Source organism: Macrotis lagotis, chromosome 4 (genome assembly GCF_037893015.1).
Source record: "Macrotis lagotis isolate mMagLag1 chromosome 4, bilby.v1.9.chrom.fasta, whole genome shotgun sequence".
Lineage (NCBI taxonomy): Eukaryota > Metazoa > Chordata > Mammalia > Peramelemorphia > Peramelidae > Macrotis > Macrotis lagotis.
This window is the reverse complement of record NC_133661.1, coordinates 96,794,413-96,819,090: the sequence shown is the minus strand read 5'-3', so window position 1 is coordinate 96,819,090 and position 24,678 is coordinate 96,794,413. Positions and strand designations below refer to the sequence as shown.

The 24,678-nt window shown below is 36.4% G+C and overlaps 1 pseudogene; it reads left to right on the top strand.

Annotated features, from left to right (window-relative positions):
- The first annotated feature begins 1,590 nt into the window (after positions 1–1,590).
- LOC141522700 (prohibitin-2-like) lies at positions 1,591–23,252 on the top strand (annotated as a pseudogene).
- Positions 23,253–24,678: the final 1,426 nt, after the last annotated feature.

Below are 24,678 nucleotides of genomic sequence, written 5' to 3'. Positions count from 1 at the left end.
AAATACTTTTCACACAAAAAAAGGTCAGATCAAAACCACTGGGAAAATAGCAATTAGTCATGACTGAAAATGATGGTACAACAATAGTTATGTGATAATAAACAGGGTGCTTTCAGAAACACCTGAGAAGGCATATAAATTGATTCAAAATATAGTGAGCAGAACCAGGAAACAGTGTAAACAGTAACAGCACCATTGTAATGATGATCAACTGTGAATGAATTAGTTACTCTGATCAAGACAATTGATCCAATACAGTTCCAAAGGACCAATGAAGAAATATGCTATCCCCTCCAAAGAGAGAAGTGATGAATTCTAAATGCATATTGAAGCATACTCTTTTTATTTTATTTTTGCTTTGTTTGTGTTTTCTTTTGTGACATGGTTAATATGAAAATGTATTCCATGACTTCATCAATATCAAATTACTTGCATTCTCAAGATGTGGGGAGGGAAAGAAGGAAGGGAGAAAATTTGGAACTCAAAATTGAAAAAAAAAATTGAAGTTTTTTTAAACATGTAACTGAGAAATATTTAATGAAATAAATAAACTTTAATAAAATATAGCATATAGAGATATAGTTTTAGAGAAAAGAGGAAATTTTTTTGTAACATATACTCTGAGTTATTGGATAAAGAATTGATGAAGAAAAAGTAGAAGTATTTTCAAGCATCAGTGAGAACTTAACTAAGGTTATATAATATGAACTCCCAGAAACACTAAAACCAATGACAGATGAAAGTAGTAGAACATAGAGTCAATGATAGTTATGAAGTTCTCTGAAGCCAGAGAGGGGAAATTGAATTATGAAATAGCAAAGGGCTAAATAGCAAAGGGAGCAGAAGTAATTATGTAATCAAAAAATAGGCATAATGTGACATACAAAGAAAGAAAGCAAGAAATATATGAAGCTATAATCTGAGGGTGGAATTTAAAATTTCCAGATATTGGAGGTAGTATAATTTTGAAAGTTGGGGAGGTCTAATATTTAAGCATGCCAGTTGAAGAGGTTAGGAGAAAGGAAAGAGGTAAATAATAATTGAGAGAGCAACTAGTCTGAACAGTGGATAGAATGCTAGAAGTCAGGAAACATCTGTGTGACCTTGGACAAGTTAATTTTTGTCTCATTTTCCTCAAAATGGGGGTGATATTAAAAATACCTACCTCACAGGGTTGCTGTGAGGACCAAGTAAGTTAATATTTATCAAGTATTCAGTTTAATGTCTGGCTCATAGTAGGTACTGTGTATAGAAATACTAGCTATTATTCACCATGATCATTTTAAGTATGACCAAGATATCTTCACTGTCATCACCATCATCATTAGGGAACGAAAAGAGAAAGAACAATTTTAGTGGGAAAAAGAGAATGGGATTATGGAAGGTATTTCAGTACTGGTTGGACTAAATGATGTTAAGGTACATCCCAACTCACATTAACAGATTCTGTTGTTGTTCAGAATTAAACAAGATGAAGAGAATGCATTGTTACATTTGGGACATTATGAGGCACTTTCAATGACCCCAAACTTTCCCTTGAACAAAAACTGATCTTTTTATTCTCTTGGTGGTGCTTTATTGCTGTGAATCATGGAACTGAATAATCTCCAAAGGATCCCATTAGAATTCACCTATAAGACATTAGAAAGACATATGAGGAACATTAATAGACTGGAGCATATCAGCGATGACTTGTCTGCAAGTGATGTGCTCAGTATCAATGAAAGGGTGTTATTGATGAATAAAAGCAGTAAGTCAGTTATGTAGTGATAGAAAGGAGTAAAGGATGGATACTCTTTGAATGGTGCACTGCTATTTGCAAGTTAAAAGATCTGAAAAATGGAGGATTTGGAGTAGGAAATGGATGTAGTGGCACAGGAGGAGAAAATATGGGTAGATTGTAATTGGGTACTGTAGGCAGTACCCACACTAATAAGATCATAGGTCTATTGAAGTTTGGGGATAGGTTAAAATGTATTAAATAAGTACATGCCAAAACCTCTTCTATAAAATAAAGAAGTTGAATTAGATGATCTTAAAAGTCTCCCTTCCAAGTTCTTTGATTCTTTTTATATGAATTCAGTCTGAATCTTAGTAAAAGATAAATACATATTTCATCCAGCGGTAACGTTTTGATGATCACATTATTCTATAGATAAATTCAAATTGACAATTATTTTTAAAGTAAATTTGTTTTGTAGAAACTATGTATTCATAAAATGAGACCGGAGAAAAATTTGAGTAACTAAAGGCAACAAATGAAATAGATTGATTATATTTTTGTCCTGCAGAATCCACCTCAAGTTTTACCCAGATCATAAGCCTGTTTTATTACTGTAGGTTTTCTATATGTCCTGACAACCTGCCGCAAAAATCATTCAGACATCCTCTTCAAAGCATTTGGGTCCAGTTTTTATGCTGCAGATCCATTTCCAGGATAAACAAGTGTACTAGTGAGGCTACATATTGGAATACAGGCAGGAACTTTCTATCCCCCATTCTGGGGCAGCCAGGTGGCACAAGGGATAGAGTATTGGATGCAAAGGCAGGAAAACTTAAGTTCAAATCCTCCCTCAGATACTAGAACAAGTCTTTTCATTTCTGTCAGTGCCATGTTTGGAGTCAAGAAGACATGTCTTCATGGGTTCATATCTGACTTGAACATCTAATAACTGCGTGACCTTGGGCAAGTCATTGAACCTATTTGCTTCAGTTTCCTCATCTGTAATATGTCTGGAGAAGGGAATGGCAAACCACTCCAGTATCTTTGTCAGGAAAACCTCTAGTGGAGTCATAAATAGACTCTACTGAAATGACTGGACAATTGTCCCACTTTGTACTCCCAATAGTATATCTTTTTGCAATAATTCCAATTGCTCACTCAGAAAAAAAAATCTGTTTAGATTTATAGTTAATTAACACCACTTTGAGGAAGTATTGCTTCAATCCTCAATCTAAAGAAATTGAAATAGGAGTTTAATCTGAGTCTTAGAGTAAAAGTGTATGGACTTCTCAGATGATGGTTGTAATTTGTTAGAATTTACCTATCCAGATCCAATACTCTATCTACTGTGCCACCTAGCATTATGCCACCCATCATGGGGAATAGAGAATTCATGCTTCTATTTCAATATATAGCCTCACAAGTAGACCTACTTGCCCTGGAAATGGAATTGCAATATTAAAAACTGGACCCAAAGGCTTTGAAGAGGATGTTTGGATGATTGAATGACTATTAAGAAAAGAATGTCTATGACAACAGATGTGTATCTGAAGAGTTATGTGTAAGCTAACATTAAATGTACAAGGGATAACTGCATGTCGCTGTGGATAGAGTATTGGATTTGGAATCAGGAAGACGAGAATTTGATTCCTGCCTCAGATGCTTATTGGTTGTGTGACCTGGACAAGTCATTTAACCTTTGTGAGAAAATCTAGTTTTCTCATCTGTAAAATGAGGATAATGATATGTATAATAGCACTGACCTCCCAGGGTAGTTATGAAAATCAAATGAGATAATATTTGTAAAGTGTGTTTTAAGCCTTAAATAATCATAGAAGTGTTAGTTTTTATTACCATTAAAGAAGTCTGTCATATAAATTCTTTTGTGAAGGGAAATATTTCTTGCATATTTTAGTTATTGTTTAAATCTGAATGTTCATAGGTCAAGTTTGTTGAAAGTAGAGAATGCCTCCATATTTTTATTCTTAGATTGGAAAAGGATGTCATTTCTTTCTAAGGACAATAGCCATCTTTCTTTGTGATGTCAGTGAATGAATTTATCATTTGAAGGAGAGAAGGATGTAAACACTGAGCTAGAGGGTGATAATAACAGCTCACACTCCTATAGTGATTTACAAAGTACATTCTTCACAGCAGCCCTGGGAGGTGGATATTGGGAGAAAAGAAGAGTCCATAGGGGAGTGAATGTTCAGAAGATTTAAAGTCAGAAAAGCTTCAGCCCGGCTGAAGATAACAAGACTCACACTTCAGCTTCCACAGGGTTTTTAGGTATGCACTTTGCAAACTGCAAAGCTCTCTATTTAATGAAATATATTCCTGAAATACAGTGTGGTATAATATATACACAGCCTTGGAGATTTATTGGAAGATCTGGATTCTAGTCTTGGTTTTAACACATATGATCTAGATGATGAGAGGTAAGTCAGTCAACCCTTCAGGATTGCCAAGGAGATTATAAATTACTGGGTTGTCAATCAATGGAGGTAATTTCTGTACTGGTTATTTTCTGAAGCAGAGTGGTTGCTAGGTGCCACTGTGGATAGAGTGTTGGACCTGGAGGTAGGAAAACCTAAGTTGAAATTCACTCTCGGATATGAGGGAAAGTCACTTTATCTCTTCCTACCTCAATTTCCTCAAGTTAAAAAGGGAATAATAATAACCCCCTACTTTACATGGTTGTTGTGTGGCTTCAATGAGATAATATTCGTAAAGCACTTAATAAAATGTCTGACATAGAATTATAGATATATAACACCTTCCTCCATATTAGTATTAGTATTATTATTATTTCCATTTTTTGAGAGCCAAAATGACTTAATGTATAAAGAGATGAACTCAATGTGAGGTAGATAATATTCAAATTCTGCCTCTGACATGCTTGGCTTTGTGACTATTGGCAAGACTCTTAAATTGCAGAGAAGGTGCTGCCCTGCTTTGGTGGAGGGATCTTCCTCACCTGGGAATTAATTAGAAAGTTTATATCTACCCTATCCCTTCTTCTCATTTTACTGATGAGAGAGCTGAATTTCAGGCAGATTATGTGAATGCCTCAAGGTCAAATGTTTTGTTTCCCATACTCTGATTCTTAATAATTTGTTCCTTTTACTATGTCCCAATTAGATATATGTCTAAATGCTTGGAGAATCATTTTGTTGTTTAGGCATGAGGATGGAAGGAGCAGACATAGCTTGAGGTCTTTGGAAAATATGTAAAATAGGTTATGATTCAGAAAAATGTGACTAAAATACTCTGGAATGATAATTTAACCCAAGTTTAAAGTCATTAAGTCACACTGACACTGAACCTGCATTCCCTTCCTCCCCTTCCCCCACCCATTCTGACCCCTTTATTATAGGAAAATGCAAAGGCACAAAGAACTTAACCTTGTCACATAATGCTTAATGGCCCTGATGGGCTTTTTCATAAGTAGTTAATTAATGTAGGTTTACATCCTTCCAAAAGACGAATGTGAAGAATTCCCTTTCAAATCCTTTGACATTTAACTATTAATATAAATGATGGGATAAAATATTTTAATTGTACATGATACTGCACCCATCATCACTTGCACCAAGTCTGTTGATATTGAAGTCAATAAAAATTGAGTGCCTGTGAAATAAGATTCTTACCAATTAATCTGACCATTGAAATAGTAAAATGTATATTGAAATTATGGTCATGTATGAATTTATACACTCACATTTATCTGCTTTTATTATGTAAGATAGGCAGAATCCCTCCCTTCCCCCCAAATCCCCAATAAATTTAGCTCCCATAGTAAAGAGAAGAAAAGTATGTTTTTAAAAAAATAACAACATTTATACTCGATCTATTGTGAAATCTTGACTATTTTTCTAGCTGGCTACATTATTAGACATATGGTTTATACCAAAGAGGAAAATTGCTTGTTCTAATAACTAGTAATCAAATATAGTGGTAGACTGATGAACTAATGAATAGTGAGGTAAACAGAACCAGGAGAATGTTTTACACAGTAATAACAATATTGTTCGATGAAGAACTGACTATAATGTTGTTATTAGCAATATGATATAATGATACAAAACAATTTCAAAAAACTATTGATAAAACATACTAGCCACCTACAGAAAAAGAAGTGATAATGATTGAATACAGACTGAAGCTTGCTATTTTCACTTTCTTTCATTTTTTCTTTTATTAAGTTATCTTGTACAAAAATGACTAATATAGAAACATTGCATAATTGCACATGTATGAACAAATCTGATTTCTCAGGGAGGGAGAGATAGAATTTGGAATTTAACCATTAAATAAAAATGATAGAAAAACTGGGAAAAAATAAAAAAAACAAATATAGTGGTGGAATTGACTACCAAAGAGGAAATAGGGGCATCTAGGTAATGCAGTGAATAGAGCACCAACCCTGGAGTCAAGAGGACCTGAGTTCAAATCTGATCTTAGACACGTAATAATTACCTAGCTGTGTCACCTTGGGCAAGTCACTTAAGACGACTGCCTTGTAAAAACTAAAAAAAGAGAGGAAATAAATGAATAGTAACAATAGAATAGGGCAGGTAGGTAGTATAGTGGGTAGAGCACTGGGTCTGGAGTTAGAAAGATTCATCTTCCTGAATTCAAATCTGCCTTTAGACACCTACTAGCTATGTGATCCTGAGAAGATCCTCTTCTGTAAACTGAGCTGGAGAGAGAAATGGCAAACAACTCCAGGATCTTTGCTAATAGAACTCCAAATCGGGTCATGAAATAAACAACACAACAGCAATAATGCAATAAGGATGAAAATAATACATAAAATAATATTGTTAAGTTTATTCTCAACCTAAAAATCGTGGTATTAAAATTTTGCTTTGTGGGGTGGGGGAATATCTGCTCACTCTTTACCACCATCAGAATCCCATTCCACAATGGGGAAAAAAAGATGAGTCCAGTTTCAACCATCTCCAAAACTATATAGTCTTCCTATTACCTCATGGCATTTCACAGACTTAACTAGATTAGACTAAAAATAACAATTATTTTATTCATCATTTGATTATTTCTGCTACTAGACTCCAGTTCTCAAGTTGCTCTACAAAATACTGCTTTTCAGAAGAGAAGAGGGAAAAGTGTTGCATTATGTTTTTCAGTTTTTATCTATCCAGTTTGCAAGAAGCAGGAATAATGCTGGGGCGTGTGTGTGTGTGTGTGTGTGTGTGTGTGTGTGTGTGTGTGTGTGTGATACTGAGACAAAGTCAGGCAAGCCTTTGGCATTTTAGGATGACTTAGCAATTATTGCATCTTTGTGATTGTGAATGAGGGCAGAAACTTTTCTTCTACTTAGTAATCGACTAGAAAAATGGATGTTTTGTGAATGAGGACACACACAAATCATATTTCACAACTTCCCAATTCCACATATAAGGAAACTGAGCCTCAGAGAGATTAAATTACTTGCTCAAGGCCATACTGATAACATGAGGAAGATGCAAATCTCTTGATTTCTAGCCCTCTGTCACCACACCATATGACTTCTACTTTTATTGTCACATTGTTATTGTTCATTCTCTAGAGAAATATATGGATGGATGAATAAAATACTTGTAAGCAGCTATTATGTGCCAGTCACTCTGCTGTCAGAAATAAATAAAAAGCTAGAAGTAACTAGAAGTAAATAAAAAAACTTGTTGAATGAATCTTGACTTCAAGGAGCTTAAATTCTAGTAGAGGAAAATGACACCTAAAGGGCAGTTGGTAAGGGGACACATGGCTAGATATGTCCTAGAAATGCTACAAAAGTTTAGAAATGGAAACCCATAAGCTATGTAGGTTTCTCAAAGAAAATCTGGTCACTTTTAGTTTTAATCTAAGCCATCTTTTCATTTGAAAAATTCAAAGTATATGAACATGGAAAAATTTGTTAAAATCAAAGAACAAAAGATATTTAAAACCATAAAGAACCTTAAAGTTTAATTCACTGCTTTTAAAGATGAAGGAATTAAAGATTGCCTAATATTTCATAGTTCACAGCCCCCAAAATTACTATTTCAATAGTTTCAGTTAACAAATTTCTAAATACTCATTTTGTTATAAATTATTGTAATCTCATGTAGTTGTTGCTTTCAGTAAGCCATCTGTTTTAATTGTAATGTATAATGAAATAAAAATAAATAAATAACATTTACTTATACATTCAACAAATCTTTATTATGTAGTAATTGCATTCAACTGGGATAAGCCCTAGAGAGGATGGAGGGTACAAAATTTAGATTAAGCAAAGTCCCTTCCCTAAGGTAGTCTATTACTTAGGAACAACAGGCTCCACTAGATTCAAAAAGCAACCACACATAGCAAAAATATATAGTGTTATTCAGAAGTAGCCAGTGGCACAGTGGATTCAGCACTGGGTCTAGAGTCAGGAAGAACTGAATTCAAATCCAGACTGAAAATGACTCAGCAACAACAACTATATGCCTTAGATAGCAATAATATACATTATTTATAGCATATTAGAGAACTGGAAAACTGGTTACTCTCTGAGGTCATGGGAAAGGTCATTAGTGAGGAATCTGGATGGTTTTTGGAAAGAGATGATATTTTAATTAAGGGTTTTTTTTAGGGTTTTTTTTTTTTTTGCAAGGCATATGGGGTTGAGTGGCTTGCCCAAGGCCACACAGCTAGGTAGTTAGTGTCTGAGACCAGTTTTGAACCCAGGTACTCCAGACTCCAGGGCCGGCGTTTATCCACTGCGCCACCTAACCGCCCCTTAATTAAGTTTTAAAAAATAAATTTGATTTTCATAGAAAGGCAATGAGAGTATTTTTAGATCAAAGGAGACTGATTAAAGAGAAGTCTTTGCAAGATTCAACCCTTCCAAACTTATCAATAGCTGATTATTGCTGTGGGCAGAAGAAAATGCAGCACATTCAGGGACAGAAAATAAATGTTTACTTCTCTATAATTAATCATACAGGGACTAATACTATTAGATAAACTAGAAAAAGCTTTCGTATTTTGATCTTGAACTGTATCTTCCAACATATTTGTTTTCACATTTTTCCTCTGATCTCACTCATAGTGAAACAATAGGAGTTTTAAGGTATATGTTGATTTTGGTTGAAAATTTGATTGAAGAATTTTGCCAAGTTATTCATAGAATTTGTTTATCATTTTCTGCAATTATTGTTATCTACTATGTAAAATTCAATTCCAAAATCCTTTCTGACTTCAACCTATCCTTCCAGCATTATCTCACACTTCTCCATGTTCAAATCAAACTGAACTGCTTTTAGTTCCCTAAACATGCCCTAAGCTCTCTTATTTCTATGACTTTGTTCACAACATTCTCTATCAACTCTTGGAATATCTTTTCTTCATTTCCTCTGCCCACAATCTATTAACCATTAAAGTTCTACTTGTCAAAGTCTAGCCCAATACCATCTGCTTCACAAAGTCTTCTGTGATTCCCTGAGTCAGAGGTAATCCTGTCCTTTTTTGTATTCTCAAACCTCTTGTGCTTCTCTGACACACTTATGTATTGCTTTGTATGATTACTTGTGAATTTGTCTTTTCTCCTTTAACAAGTTATAGGCTTGTTGAGATGAGGAATGATATTTTCATTCCATATTCCTCTTAGTACCTCAAACATTCCCTAATCCATAAAAGGTGGTGAATAAATAAATGTTTGTTGAATGAATGATTGACCTGCATAAGGGGTATTGAAGCAAGAAGTCAATAGGAATACTGCACCTGTGAAAAATGCTTAATTTCCTTGAAGCAGTCTTCTATATATCACCCTCATGCCATCCTATATTTTGCAATCCTTTCCTTGTTCCTTTTCCTGAAAGCTTTCCTTGAGTAACTCTCTGCTCTCATCATCTATCTCTGTGACTCCCTGCTTTGTGCCCTTCAAATGAACTTTCTTTCCATGACTACCTTTGGTTCTTCTCTAGGGAATTTGCTATTCATTAGTTCATTAGTATTCTTCTATTCACTGCTAGCTGTTAAGATAGAGATCTGGCTATTTTTAGTCTCCAGAGAATTCTGGTGTTGATGGGAGTGAACTTTATTCATTGAATCACATCCTATGACTTCCATTCTGACTTCACCTTTCTCTTGAGACTTCTGTGGCAAAAAAGAAAAAAAAAAGAAAGAAAAATCCATATATTCCTAGACAAGTGACTATAACTATCTTCATCATCAAGATACATTGATTTGGTGACATTTACAGAAGTGTTTAGGAAATGAACTGGGCCTAAAAATTATTGATCAGCTTAGTTCACCTCTGGTGTTTTGGTCTCCTCAAACTGTGGTGAACAGAAAGTTGCAACTGTAAATTGTTCTTAAACTTTGGGCAAAATCAGTTGAAGTAGAAGACGGTGATAGAGAGGATAGCATAATTATGGTGTTGTCATATTAACAGAAGTGTGACCCATCCTGTGCTCCAATTGGAGTTGACAAGAGATTTTATTTGTCACTATAACACAGTGATGGTGACGATTATGCTACCTGAAAACTGTGGCAGCAGAGGGTTGTAGGATTTGGGGAGGAGGTGAGGAATCTCACACATCAGATCCCCCGAGCATCTGACTTATTTATCCATTGATCTTCTTCTAGCACATTAATATCCGACAGAGTTCTTGCTATTCCTTGCACAGGTCACTTCAACGTCCATTTCCGTGTCATTGCTGTCATTGCTGTCCACCTCACCTCTGCCTCTCCAAATCTGTTTCCTTCAATACTAGGCTCAAATGAAAGCTTCTAGATGATACCTTTTATGATTCTCTCATAACCTAGTAACTACTCCACCTCTACCTCTACATATTTACTCTTTATTTCTTTACTTACTTTATTTTACATAAATTTTTCACATGCTTATTTATGAATAAATTGTTTCCTCTGATAGAATGTAGCATCCTTGAGGGGAGGTACTATCCTTTTGTTTGTATTTCTATTTCCCAGTGCTTAACAAATAACAAAAACTTGACAAATAATAATATTTTATATTATGATAAACTGTGATGATACATAAACCTAGGGCAATGCATAGAATGGGAGGCACATAATAAATGATTTATAACTGATTGATTTGATGTTATATTGATATAACTGACTCACTTGTTTGTTTGTTTGTTTTTTTCAATTGCCAATCCTGTTATTTAGGTATCATATTAGTTGTGGTAGTTTTTTTTCAAAAACCTTAACCTGGGACTTATTCTACCATTATTTCAAAAAGCATTTGAATTTGCTTTTGTAAATTGGGAAATTTGACAATTCTTGATTTGCTTTCATAATTAGCTTAAGATTTAGAGGCAGGAGGAAACTAAAAATCATTAACTCACACCTCTTAAAAATTTTTATTATTAAGAAATTTTCGGGATTGAACTTTTATCTTTAAGTAGGGAAGTAATTACCATCCTACTCAGAATAATGATCAATAACATAATCAGTAGTCATTTATTAAACTTCTGTGTTCCAGCCACTGTGCTGGATCCTAGGAATATAAATACCAAGATTAAAATAATTCTTACTATAGGGGAGACAAGAAGTACTGACAGAAATAGAAAATTAATTTTATTTTTATTTTTTTAAATTTATTTTTATTAAAGATATTATTTGAGTTTTACAATCCCCCCCAATCTTGCTTCCCCCCCCATGGAAAGCACTCTGTCAGTCTTTACTTTGTTTCCATGTTGTACCTTGATCCAAAATGGGTGTGATGAGAGAGAAGTCATATCCTTAAAGAAGAGAAGTCTAAGAGGTAACAAGATCAGACAATAAGATATCTGTTTTTTCTAAATTAAAGGGAATAGTCCTTGCACTTTGTTCAAACTCCACAGCTCCTTATCTGGATACAGATGGCACTCTCCTTTGCAGACAACCCAAAATTGTTCCCGATTGTTGCACTGATGGAATGAGCAATTCCTTCAAGGTTGAACATCACTCCATGTTGCTGATAGGGTGTACAGTGTTTTTCTGGTTCTGTTCATCTCACTCAACATCAGTTCATGCAAATCCCTTCAGGCTTCCCTGAAATCCCATCCCGTCTGGTTTCTAATAGAACAACAGTGTTCCATGACATACGTATACCACAGTTTGCTAAGCCATTCCCCAATTGAAGGACATTTCCTTGATTTCCAATGTTTTGCCGCCACAAACAGGGCTGCTATAAATATTTTTGTACAAGTAATGTTTTATCACTTTTCATCATCTCTTCAGGATATATAGACCCAGTAGTGGTATTGCTGGGTCAAAGGGTATGCACATTTTTGTTGCCCTTTGGGCATAGTTCCAAATAGCTCTCCAGAAGGGTTGGATGAGTTCACAGCTCCACCAACAGTGTAATAGTGTTCCAGATTTCCCACAACCCTTCCAACAATGATCATTATCTTTCCTGGTCGTATTGTCCAATCTGAGAGGTGTGAGGTGGTACCTCAGAGAAGCTTTAATTTGCATTTCTCTAATAATTAATGATTTAGAGCATTTTTTCATATGGCTATGGATTACTTTCATCTCCTCATCTGTAAATTGCCTTTGCATGTCCTTTGACCATTTGTCAATTGGGGAATGGCTTTTTGTTTTAAAAATATGACTCAGTTCTCTGTATATTTTAGAAATGAGTCCTTTGTCAGAATCATTAGTTGTAAAGATTGTTTCCCAATTTACTACATTTCTTTTGAATTTGGTTACATTGGTTTTATTTGTGCAAAAGCTTTTTAATTTGATGTAATCAAAATCATCTAATTGCTGTTTGGTGATGTTCTCCAACTCCTCCTTAGTCATAAACTGTTCCCCTTTCCATAGATCTGAGAGGTAGACTAGTCCTTGATCTTCTAATTTGCTCATAGTATTGATTTTTATGTCTATGTCCTGTAACCATTTGGACCTTATCTTGGTAAAGGGTGTGAGGTGTTGGTCTAATCTAAGTTTCTTCCATACTAACTTCCAATTATCCCAGCAATTTTTATCAAAGAGGGAGTTTTTATCCCAATGGTCGGACTCTTTGGGTTTATCAAACAGCAGATTACTATAATCTTCTCCTGCTTTTATACCTACTCCATTCCACTGGTCCACCACTCTATTTCTTAGCCAATACCAAACAGTTTTGATGACTGATGCTTTATAATATAATTTTAGATCAGGTAGGGCTAAGCCACCTTCTTTTGCACTTTTTTTCATTAAGCTCCTGGCAATTCTTGACTTTTTCTTTCTCCATATGAATTTACTTACATTTTTTTCTAACTTGTTAAAGTAATTTTTTGGAATTTTGATTGGTAGGGCACTAAACAGATGGTTTAGTTTTGGTGGAATTGTCATTTTTATTATATTAGCTCCACCTATCCATGAGCAGTTGATATTTGCCCAGTTATTTAAATCTGATTTAATTTGTGTGAGAAGTGTTTTATAATTGTTTTCAAAAAGATTCTGAGTCTGTCTTGGCAAATAGACTCCTAAATATTTTATATTGTCTGAGGTTACTTTGAATGGGATTTCTCTTTCTAGCTCTTCCTGCTGTTTCTTGCTAGACATATATAGAAAAGTTAAGGATTTATGAGGGTTTATTTTATAACCTGCAACTTTGCTAAAATTGCTAATTGTTTCCAGTAGTGTTTTGGATGATTTCTTGGGATTCTCTAGGTAGACCATCATGTCATCTGCAGAGTGAGAGTTTTGTCTCTTCCTTCCCAATTCTAATTCCTTCAATTTCTTTTTCTTCTCTAATTGCTGATGCTAACATTTGTAATACAATATTGAATAGTAGTGGTGATAATGGGCACCCTTGTTTCACCCCCCCATCTTATTGGGAATGCCTCTAGCCTCTCCCCATTGAATATAATGCTTGTTGATGGTTTCAAATAGATACTGCTAATTATTTTAAGGAACAGTCCATTTATTCCTACACTCTCTAGTGTTTTTAAGAGGAATGGATGCTGTATTTTGTCAAAAGCTTTTTAAGCATCTATTGATATGATCATATGATTTCTGATAGGTTTGTTGTTGATATAATTGAGTATACTAACAGTTTTCCTAATATTGAACCAACCCTGCATTCCTGGAATAAATCCTAGTTGATCATAATGTATTATCCTAGTGATGACTTGTTGTAATAATTTTGCTAAGATTTTATTTAGGATTTTTGTGTCTATATTCATCAGGGAAATAGGTCTATAATTTTCTTTCTCTGTTTTAACTCTTCCTGGTTTAGGTAACAGTACCATATTGGCTTCATAGAAAGAGTTAGGCAGAGTTCCATCTTTCCCAATTTTTCCAAAGAGTTTATATAGGATTTAGGATTGGAACCAATTGTTCCTTAAATGTTTGGTAGAATTCACTTGTGAATCCATCAGGCCCTGGAGATTTTTTTTAGGGAGTTCAATAATGGCTTATTGAATTCTTTTTCTGAGATATGGTTGTTTAGCTATTTAATCTCTTCTTCATTTAACCTGGGCAACTTATATTTTTGTAAATATTCATCCATTTCACTTAGATTATCAAATTTATTGGCATAGAGTTGGGCAAAATAATTTCAAATTATTATTTTAATTTCCTCCTCATTGGTGGTGAGTTCACCTTTTTCATTTATGATACTAGCAATTTGGTTTTTTCTTTCTTTTTTTTAATCAAATTGGCCAGAGGTTTATCAATTTTATTGGTTTTTTCATAATACCAACTTTTGGTTTTATTTATTAATTCAAAAGTTTTTTTTGCTTTCAATTATATTAATTTCTCCTTTAATTTTTAGAATTTCTAATTTGGTATTTAATTGGGGATTTTTTGATTTGTACTTTCTCTAATTTTTTTTAGTTGCATGTTTAGTTCATTGATTTCCTATTTCTCCAATTTATTCATGTAAGCATTTAGAGCTATATTATATCCCGTGAGAGTCGCTTTGAATGAATCCCATAGGTTTTGGTATGTTGTTTCATTATTATCATTATCTAGGATAAAATGGTTAATTCTTTCTATAATTTGTTTTTTGGTCCACTCATTTATTTAAATGAGGTTATTCAGTTTCCACTTTGTTCTGGGTCTATATCTCCTTGGCCCACTATTGCATATAACTCTTATTGCATTGTGATCTGAGAAAGATGTATTCACAATTTCTGCCTTTCTGCAGTTGATCATTAGGTTTTTATGTCCTAGTACATGGTCAATTTTTGTATAAGTTCCATGTACTGCAGAGAAAAAGGTATATTCCTTTCTATCCCCATTCAGTTTCTTCCATAAGTCTACCATATCTAATTTTTCTAACAATTTATTTACCTCCTTAACTTCTTTCTTGTTTATTTTATGATTCGATTTATCTAAATCCGATAGGGGGAGGTTGAGGTCTCCCACTAGTAGAGTTTTGCTGTCTATATCTTTCTGTAGTTCTTTCAGCTTCTCCTCTAAGAATTTGGGTGCTGTCCCACTGGGTGCATATATATATATATATATATATATATATATATATATATATATATTCAATATTGAAATGACTTTATTGTCTATGGTACCTTTTAGGAGGTTAAAGTTTCCTTCCTTATCTCTTTTAATGCTATCTATTTTTGCTGTGCCTTTCTCTGAGATAAGGATTGCTACCCCTGCTTTTTTACTTCAGCTGAAGCAAAATATATTTTGCTCCAACCTTTTACCTTTACTCTATATGTATATCTCTGCTTCAAATGAGTTTCTTGTAAGCGGCATATTGTAGGATTCTGTTTTTTAATCCACCCTGCTATTTGCTTACATTTTAAGGGAGAGTTCATCCCATTCACATTCAAGGTTATGATTACTAATTCTTTATTGCCCTCCGTGCTATCTTCCCTTTTTTTGTATTTTCCCCCTCCCCCCCTTTATCCATATTCCCCAGTATTTTGTTTCTAAATACCACCCCTTCAGTGTGTTTGCCCTCCTATATCACACCCTCCCCTTTCTTTCCCCTTTCCCTTTTTCCCCTTTTCCCTTCACTTCCTTTTATTCCCCCCTTTTCCCCCACTCTCCTTCCCTTTCTCCGTCCCCCTCCCCTTTCCCCCTTTTCCCCGTTTAAAACTTGAAAGGTTAGATGTTTTATAAGTTAACTGAGTATGTGTAATTTGACTTTAAGTCAAGTCTGATGAGAAGAAGATTCAGGTGTTTCTCCTCTGCTCCCTTCTTCCCCTCCATTACCATAGGTTTTTTGTACCTCTTAGTGTAATGAGACTTACCCCCATTCAATCCCCTCCCTCCTCCCATCTCTTTCCTGTCCCCCTTTTTAAGGAGGTAGTGTTTTTTTAGATCCTTCTATCTAAGTCATAGAAAATTCTGAGTGTCTGTCCCTTCTAGTTCAGTATATTCTATCAAATAGAGTCAAAATTCCTGAGAGTTATTAGAGTCTTTCTCCCAAGTGGGGTTAAAGCCAGTTACATCCCATTAGATAGCAGTCTCATGGATAGGCCATGAATGTCCTGTCCATCATTTCTGGCTAGGTGTATTCTCTCTGTTAGAGCTACAATTCTCAAGATTTATGAGAATCTTTCCCCCGCACCATGCTGGGATATAGCCAGTTTCAACTTACTGGATTGCAATTTTTTTCCTTTTACCCCCCCCCTTTTTTACCTTTTCATGTGTCTCTTGAACATGCTGTTTGATGTCCAAATTTTCTGTTTAACTCTGGTCTTTTCATCAGAAATTTTTGGAATTCTTTCATTTCGTTAAATGTCCATCTTTTTCTCTGGAAGAGAAGGCTCAGCTTTGCAGGAAAGTAGATTCTTGGCTGCATTCTAAGCTCCCTTCCTGTTCAAAATATCTGGTTCCAGGCCCTTCGATCCCTTAATGTTGATGCAGCCAGGTCCTGTGTGATCCTTACTGTGGCTCCTTGATATTTAAATTGTTTCTTTCTGGCTGCTTGCAGGATTTTCTCTTTTATCTGATAGTTCTGGAGTTTGGCCACAACATTCCTTGATGTTTTCATTTTAGGATCTTTTTCTGGTGGGGATTGAGGTACTCTTTCAATAACTAGTTTGCCCTCCAATTCCATGATATCAGGACACGTTTCCATCACTAGATCCTGCAATATTAAGTCCAGGCTTTTTTTTCTCTTCAATGTTTTCAGGAAGTGCTATAATTTTCAGGTTGACCCTCCCTGATCTATTCTTGAGGTCAGTGGTTTTGTTGATGAGGTATTTTACATTTGCTTCTATTTTTTCTATTTTTTGATTTTGTTTAACTGACTCTTGCTGTCTCGTGGAGTCATTAGTTTCTGTAGACTCCATTCTTTTTTTGGGGGGGGAGGAGTTTTCTTCATTAATCTTTTGCAACTCCTTTTCCAATTGGTCAATTCTACTTTTGAAAGAGCTTTCCATTTGACCAATTGAGGTTTTGAAAGAATTAATTTCTTTTTGCATTTGCACATTTGAGGATATGAGAGAATTATTCTCATTTTGTATTGGGCCAATTGATGATCTGAGAGATTTATTCTCCTTTTGTATTTGTCCAATTGTACTCCCTAAGGTTTTGTTTTCTTGTTGCAAGGTATTAATTGTCTCTCCCAAATTTTTAAGCTCCTTCCTTATTTCTTCAAGGAAGTCTTTCTGGACTTACTGGAGACCAGATTGTATTCTCCTCAGAGGTTCCAGGTCTCTCTGAGTTAGGGTTTTTCCCTTCCAGGAACTTTTCTATGGATCCACCTTTCCGCTGACCCTTCTTCATTTTGCTAAGACCTTGAGTTGGAGGGGGGGGGGGTTCACTGGGGCTTGGGATCACTAAAGGCTTTACTCACTGAGTGCAGTTTCTCTGGTTGGCCAGTAGGAGGTGTTGGTTGCTCTCTCTGGAGAGTCTGTGACCTTGTTTGAGGCCTTCTCCCTTTGCTTGAAGGGAGGAGTTGGAGCTATTGAATTCTTTTGCCTTCAATCAATGGTGGGCTTTACCCTGGCCTAAGGTCATTCCTCAGCTGGTCTGGTTCTTCTGCTCACACACCTGGGCCTGAGGCAGAAGTAGTTTGCATTTGTTTGTTTGGGAAGAGGCCTCAGCAGCAATGGAGGCGTGGACTCAGAGTTCCTCAGACCTGAGGAACCCAGGGATGGTGTCCACAGCTCTCTTGCACCAGAACTCTCCCCCCTAGCTCTGACCCCAAGCTCCAGGGGGACAGCACCAACACCAGTGCCTCTGCTTCCCCACCGACCCAAGCCCCTGTCATCCAGACCCACTGCTGATCCAGCAGGTCTGGCTCTCGGGCCCTCAGACTCCTGGCTCCAGTTCAGCTGTTAAACTAGTTGATCCCGGGCTGATCCTCCCTCTGAGCCCAGACTCACCTGCCTGAATTCGGCCAAAGCTGCTGCCAGAGACAAATCCTGAGGTAGATGTTCTTTCTCCTGGCTTTTCTTTTTGGGTTTTGTGGGTCAGATTTCTTTTAAGAGGTTTGTTTCATGTGATAGATGGGGAAGGGATCAGGAGACTTTAGAACTGTGCCTATCTTCTCTCCGCCATCTTGTCCGGCTATCTGAAAATTAATTTTAAAACAACATGAATAACAAAATAATTAAATACAAAGTATTTTGTGTGGGAAGGAAGGAATTATTAGTTGGGTGAGATAATCTGGAGAAGACCAAGCAGATGTTACTTGAGCAGAATCCTGAGGGAAGAGAGGGATGAGTTAGGAGGTTTGTTCCATTCATGGGAGAGGGTCAATACAAGGTAACATACTCAGAAAAGGGCTTAGAGCAAAACACTTTGGCATCATAGATAACTTCATGGGGGCTGCTGATGACATTGAGACATGGGATAGGGGAGATCTAGGCAAAGTCAGGGGGAAGGGGAGGGCAAGATATGAATAATGAACCAGCAAAAAGATGGAGGAATGGTCAGAAAAATAGGACTAGAGAGAATTCTCACAAAAATGCAGAGGGAACATAATATCTAGCAGAAAAAAAAGATGCTAAACAATATCAAATATAGAAAATAGGTCAAGAAGGTACAATATAATTAAATTATTATTATTATTATTATTATTATTATTATTATTATTATTAGATAAATTTAACTCCTAAGAACCTTATCATTATTAGGGAAGTAAGAAGGAACCTACACAGAGAAGAGGGCATGAATCTGAGATCATGTAGAGATGATCTTAAAATAAATGGAGTAAGAGAAAAAGGGATGCAATGGAAGAATGGGGAAGGGAGAGGTCAAATGGGGAAAATTATCTCACTTAAAAAGGTAATAAAGAAGAGAGTTTATAGTGGAAGGGGTAGTCTAATTAAAAGAGATAATCAGGGAAACTCTATTTTACTCAAATATGACATAGAATATATATAAAATATTATAGAAATTTTTTTTTCTGCTAAAGACCCCATTTCTCCAAGAGTCAAATTTATAAAAATAAAAGCCATTCCACAATTTATAAATGACCAAAGGATATGAACAGGCAGTTTCAAAAAACAGAAATCAAATACATCTACAATTATATGAAAAATGCTCTAAAGAACTACTGAATAAAGAAATTCAAAATAAAACAATTCTGGGGTGCCAATAGAAATGACAAATGCTGGAGGAAAGGGGGAATAGTTAAACTAATATATCATTGGTAGAGAGGTGAACTGATCCAGTCATTTTGAAGACCACCTTGCAGCTATGTCCAAAAGGTTATAAAACTGTGCATACCCTTTGATTCAGCAATTTCAATTTGGAATACATTTCCAAAGAGATCAACAGAAACGGACCTAGATGTGCAAAAGTATTTACAACAACATTTTTTGTGGTGGCAAAGAATTGGCAATAGAGAGGATGTTCACTGATTGGGGAATGATAAGGTTGTTCCCAATGATTGTGAGGGATTATGATTGTAACAGAGTATGATTGTTCTGTAGGCAATGACAAGGGGGGGTAGTTTCTGGGAGAAAAAATCATCAAGAACTGCTGCAAAGTTAATTGAGAAGAATTGGGAGATCCATATGCATAGTAATAGCAATATTTTAATGATTTTCAGCTGTGAAAAACCTGGCTAATCTGATCAATACAATTCCAAAGCACAAATGATGAAAAAAATGCTATTCATTTCCAACTAGAGAAATACTGAAGAGTAATTTTTTCACTTTCCCTTATTTGTTTTGCTTTTTTGAGATCTAGCTAATATAAAAATGCTTTGCATAATTTCACATGTATAATTGACATAATTTTGCTTGCCTTCTCAGTGGGTAGGGAAAGCATGGGTGGGACAGAGAGAATTTGGAACTCAATTTAAAAAGAGTGCTTAGGGGCGGCTAGGTGGAGTAGTGGATAGAGCACCTACCCTTGGAGTTAGGAGTACCTGAATTCAAATCCGGCCTCAGACACTTAATAATTACCTACCTGTGTGGCCTTGGGCAAGCCACTTAACCCCATTGCTTTGCAGAAACCTAAAACAAAAATAAAAAAAATAAAGAGTGCTTAAAGATGAATTATAATTAAAAAAGAAGAATGAGGTTTCGAGAAAGAATGTTATATTTAACAATTTAACAGATCATGACAGCTTTGGAGACAACTGTTTTAGGTGAAAAATGATATCTAAAGCTAAATTGCAAAAGGTTGAGGGGGACAATGAGAGGAAAGGAAATGAATCTTTAACCCCAAGTAATCTAGTTGACAAAAGGAGGTGAAATATAGGATAATCATTTGAGGGAATGAATGGTAGAGACCAGTGTTGTCTTTTTGTTTTGTTTCTTTTTGTTATTTTGTTTTCATTCATTCATTAATTTACTCCTTCCTTTCTTCATTTATTAATTCATCTATTTCTATTTCTTTGTTTAAGATAATGGTGACTTGGGCATGTTTAAAATAAGTAGGAAAAGAACTTAGAGATAATGAGAGGTTGAAGATTTGAGTAATTGGGAATTATTGAGGTTGCAATTTTCTGGAAAAGATGGGAAGGAAAGGATCAAGAACACATATAGTGGAATCCTCCTTGGTGAGGAGAAGGACCCTTAATTGTCAGAGACTAAGAGAAAGGAGAATTGGAAATGATGTTGATGGATGTTAAGATGAAAAGAAGCGGAGTGGCTAGGTGGCGCAGTGGATAGAGCACTGGCTCTGGAGGCAGGAGTACCTGAGTTCAAATCAGGTCTCAGACACTTAATAATTACCTAGCTGTGTGGCCTTGGGCAAGTCACTTAACCCCATTGCCTTGCAAAAATGTAAAAAAAAAAGATGAAAGGAAGGGGAAAAGAAGGAACTCATCAAATGGTTTCAATTTTCTCATTTCCTCAGTGAGGTGAGAGATAAGGTCCTCAGCAAAGAGAGGAGAGTGGGAGGCCTCTGGGATAGGAATAGATGTATTACCTTCTGAGGGATATGAAATAGGGAGAATTAGGGAGAAATTAAATATTTCCTTCCTGAAGTGAGGGGCCAGTTGAATCTATATACCATGAATTTATAAAGTATTCAGCATGGTTAAGAAATTTTTTCCACCTCTATTTGTAGCCCCTGAGAAAGATGATAAACCTGCATTATCATTCTGTGAATAAAGATTTTTTCTTGGAAAAGCAATGAATAAGCTAAATCCATTAGATTTCATTATCAAAATTATTGTCATTACAGATTTTTGCATTCTAGGATGACTTTACAGATGGAATCACTAGGATAATTCACATTTTGATTGTATTTTATAGGGTTACAAAATACTTTCCTCAAAACAGCTTTGTGAGTAATATAAACATTATTCTTTCCTCTTTAAACCTGTTTTTTAAAGTTTATCCATTCATTTATTCATTTCACAGATGAAGAGATTAAGGCTATTGGAGATTAAATAACTTGTCCATGGTTAAACAACTGAAAATAATACCTAGTATTTATATGTACAGGTACTTTGCTGAGTGCTTTCCAAATATTATTTCATCTCATCCTTGTCCAAGATCACATCACCAACACATGTCTAAGTTCATATTTGAACTCAGATCTTTCTCGATTGCCAGAGCTACTCAATTTTCATAAGACGTTTATTGAATTTCTCCCCTGTGCCAGGTACTTCATTACATACAAAGGACGCAAAGACAAACTTTAAACAGCCTCTGTGCCCCTCAGAGGTAAGGTGTCAAAGGCAGAATTTCCAAGTCTAATGCCCAAACTACATAGTGAGATACAGTAGAGCCCGAGTACCTAAAGTCCAATCTTGTCTCTGAGACTAAATACTTGTGTCACCTTAGACAAGACATTGAGCCACCCCAAGACTCAGGAAAATTGCTCTTATATCCTAGAAGCAGAGGGTAAAATAGAAATTGAGGGAAGACACCAATCACTTCCTGAAAGAGATTTCAAAGTAAGAACTCCAAGGAATATATAACCAAATTCCAGAACTCCCAAGTCAAGGAGAAAATATTACAAGCAGCCAGAAGGAAACAATTCAAATATCATGGAGTCAGGACTACACAGGACTTGAAATATGATATTCTGGAAGGCAAAAGAGCTTGGTTTACAATCAAGAATCAACCATCGATTCTCTGTTGATCCTCTCCTCCCTCTCCCCCCCTTGTAGTGGAAGGTGGGAAAAGAGCCATTTTCTTTAACCGAATCGGGGGTGTGCAGCAGGACACCATCCTCGCAGAAGGACTGCACTTCAGGATGCCCTGGTTCCAGTACCCCATCATCTATGACATTCGTGCCGGCCGCGCAAGTTATCTTCTCCCACAGGCTCCAAAGACCTTCAGATGGTGAACATTTCCCGACCCAATGCCCTGGAGCTGCCCAGCATGTACCAGCGCCTCGGGTTGGATTATGAGGAGCGGGTGCTGCCCTCTATTGTCAATGAGATGCTCAAGAGCGTTGTGGCCAAGTCCAAGGCCTCCCAGCTCATCACCCAGAGGGCCCAGGTGTCCTTGTGGATCTGTCGGGAGCTGACAGAACGGGCCAAGGACTTCAGCCTCATTCTGGATGACGTAGCCATCACTGAACTGAGTTTCAGCAGAGAGTACACAGCCGCCGTGGAGGCCAAGCAAGTAGCCCAGCAGGAGGCCCAGAGGGCTCAGTTTTTGGTAGAAAAGGCAAAACAGGAGCAGTGGCAGAAGATTGTGCAAGCTGAGGGGGAAGCTGAGGCTGCCAAGATGCTTGGGGAAGCTCTGAGCAAGAACCCTGGCTACATCAAACTTCGAAAGATTCGAGCTGCCCAGAACATCTCCAAAACCATGGCCACAATCTCGGAACCAAATCTATCTCACTGCTGACAACCTTGTATTGAACTTGCAGGATGAAAGCTTCACTCGGGGAAGTGACAGCCTCATCAAGGGCAAGAAATAGAGACCTCGCCTTGAACTCAAGAGAAAGCTGATCCCTTCCTCCCTGAGTTAGTCTTGGATGAGCCAGCAGATGGGTCCACCTCCCTCACCCCACCATCATGTGACTTTCCTCCACCACCTCCCCAACTTGTTGGATAAATGAAGACTGACAAATGTTCTTTCCCTAATCCCCCTCCCCATATTTTGCTGGGAGTCTGGGGTATAAGGACTGTGTGATTTCTCAGTGATTTCCTTTAGAGCTAGTTTCCCTCCAAGCCTGGGAGGAGACAGCAGCTATCCCAGGAATTCTCAATAAATTTTTATTACTTAAGTGGAAGAATCAACTATCCTACAAATCCTTTTTCAGGGGAGAAGATGGACATTCAATGAAATAGGGGATTTTCAAACTTTCCTGTTGAAACAACGAGAGCTGAACAGTAAGTTTGATCTTCAAGTACAGGACTCAGGTGAAGCATAGAGAGGGTAGACAGGACCGGCAAATTATGAGGGATTTAATGATATTGAACTGCTTGTATTCCTACATGGGGAAGATGACACATAACTCATATGAATCTTATCATTCATTAGGCCAGTTAGAAGGAGCATATAGAGACAAGACACAAGAGGAAGTTGAATATGAAGGTATAAGGCATTGAAAGATGAAGTCAATAGGCAAGAAAAGAATGCAATGGGGAAAAAGGGAAAGGAGAGGTACAATGGCTAAGATATTTCACATAAAAGAAGCCAGAAAAAGCTTTTTTTCCATGGAGTGGAAGGAGGGAAGGTGAGGGGGGGGGATGAATGAATCTTCATTCTCATCAGAAGTGATTTGGAGAAATAACACACAAACTCAATAGGATATAGAAATCTATCTTACCCTAGAGGAAAAAAGGAGAGGAAAGGATTGGGAGAAAGGGGACCGGGGAGGGGGGGGAGAGGGGGTGTAGGTGATAGAAGAGAGGGAAGTTCATGGGAGAGAGTAGTCAGATACAACACACTTTTGAGGATGGACAGGGTGAAAGGAGAGAGAAAATAGAATAAATGGAAGTGGGGAGGATTAGGATGGAGGGGATATATATAGCTAGCAATAGCAACTGTGAAAAAAATATTTAAGCAACTTCTCTGATGGACTTAGGATAAAGAATGTGATCCATCTCAGAGACAGTATGGATGGATGGTATCTGATCACAGACTGAAGTACACTTTTTTTTCTCACTTTACTTTTCTTGGGGTTACTCTTATCTTTGTGGGGGAGGGGGAATTAGGTTTACTTTTACTTTCGCAAGAATATTGTAGAAATGTGAAAATAAATAAATTAATTAAATATAAAATTTTTAAAATAAAAGCTTGTGGCCTGGCTAGGCACCTGCCAAATCCTAGGCAAAAAAATTAAGTTTCAGCCTCAAGAAGCTTATGTTCTACTGTGCACACAGATTTCAAAAATGCAAACTATATACAAAGTACACATAAAATAATTGGGGGTGGGCAAAAAGTGCTCATAATTGAGAGGAATAGGAAGGGGGAAATAAACTACATCCTATTAATTATATTTTTAACTTGAAGTCAAAATCCTGGGGATATTAGTCTACAGTATGCTTTATAGTTCATGAGAAATCAAGATTCTGTTTTTAGGTGATAGCATTAAAATGATTTGAAAGGATAATAGATCAAGTCTCCAAAGGGTTCTCAGATGCCATCTGGTCCAACCTAATTTATCAAAATTCAATTTTGAAAGGAAAGATATTAGTCTGATTT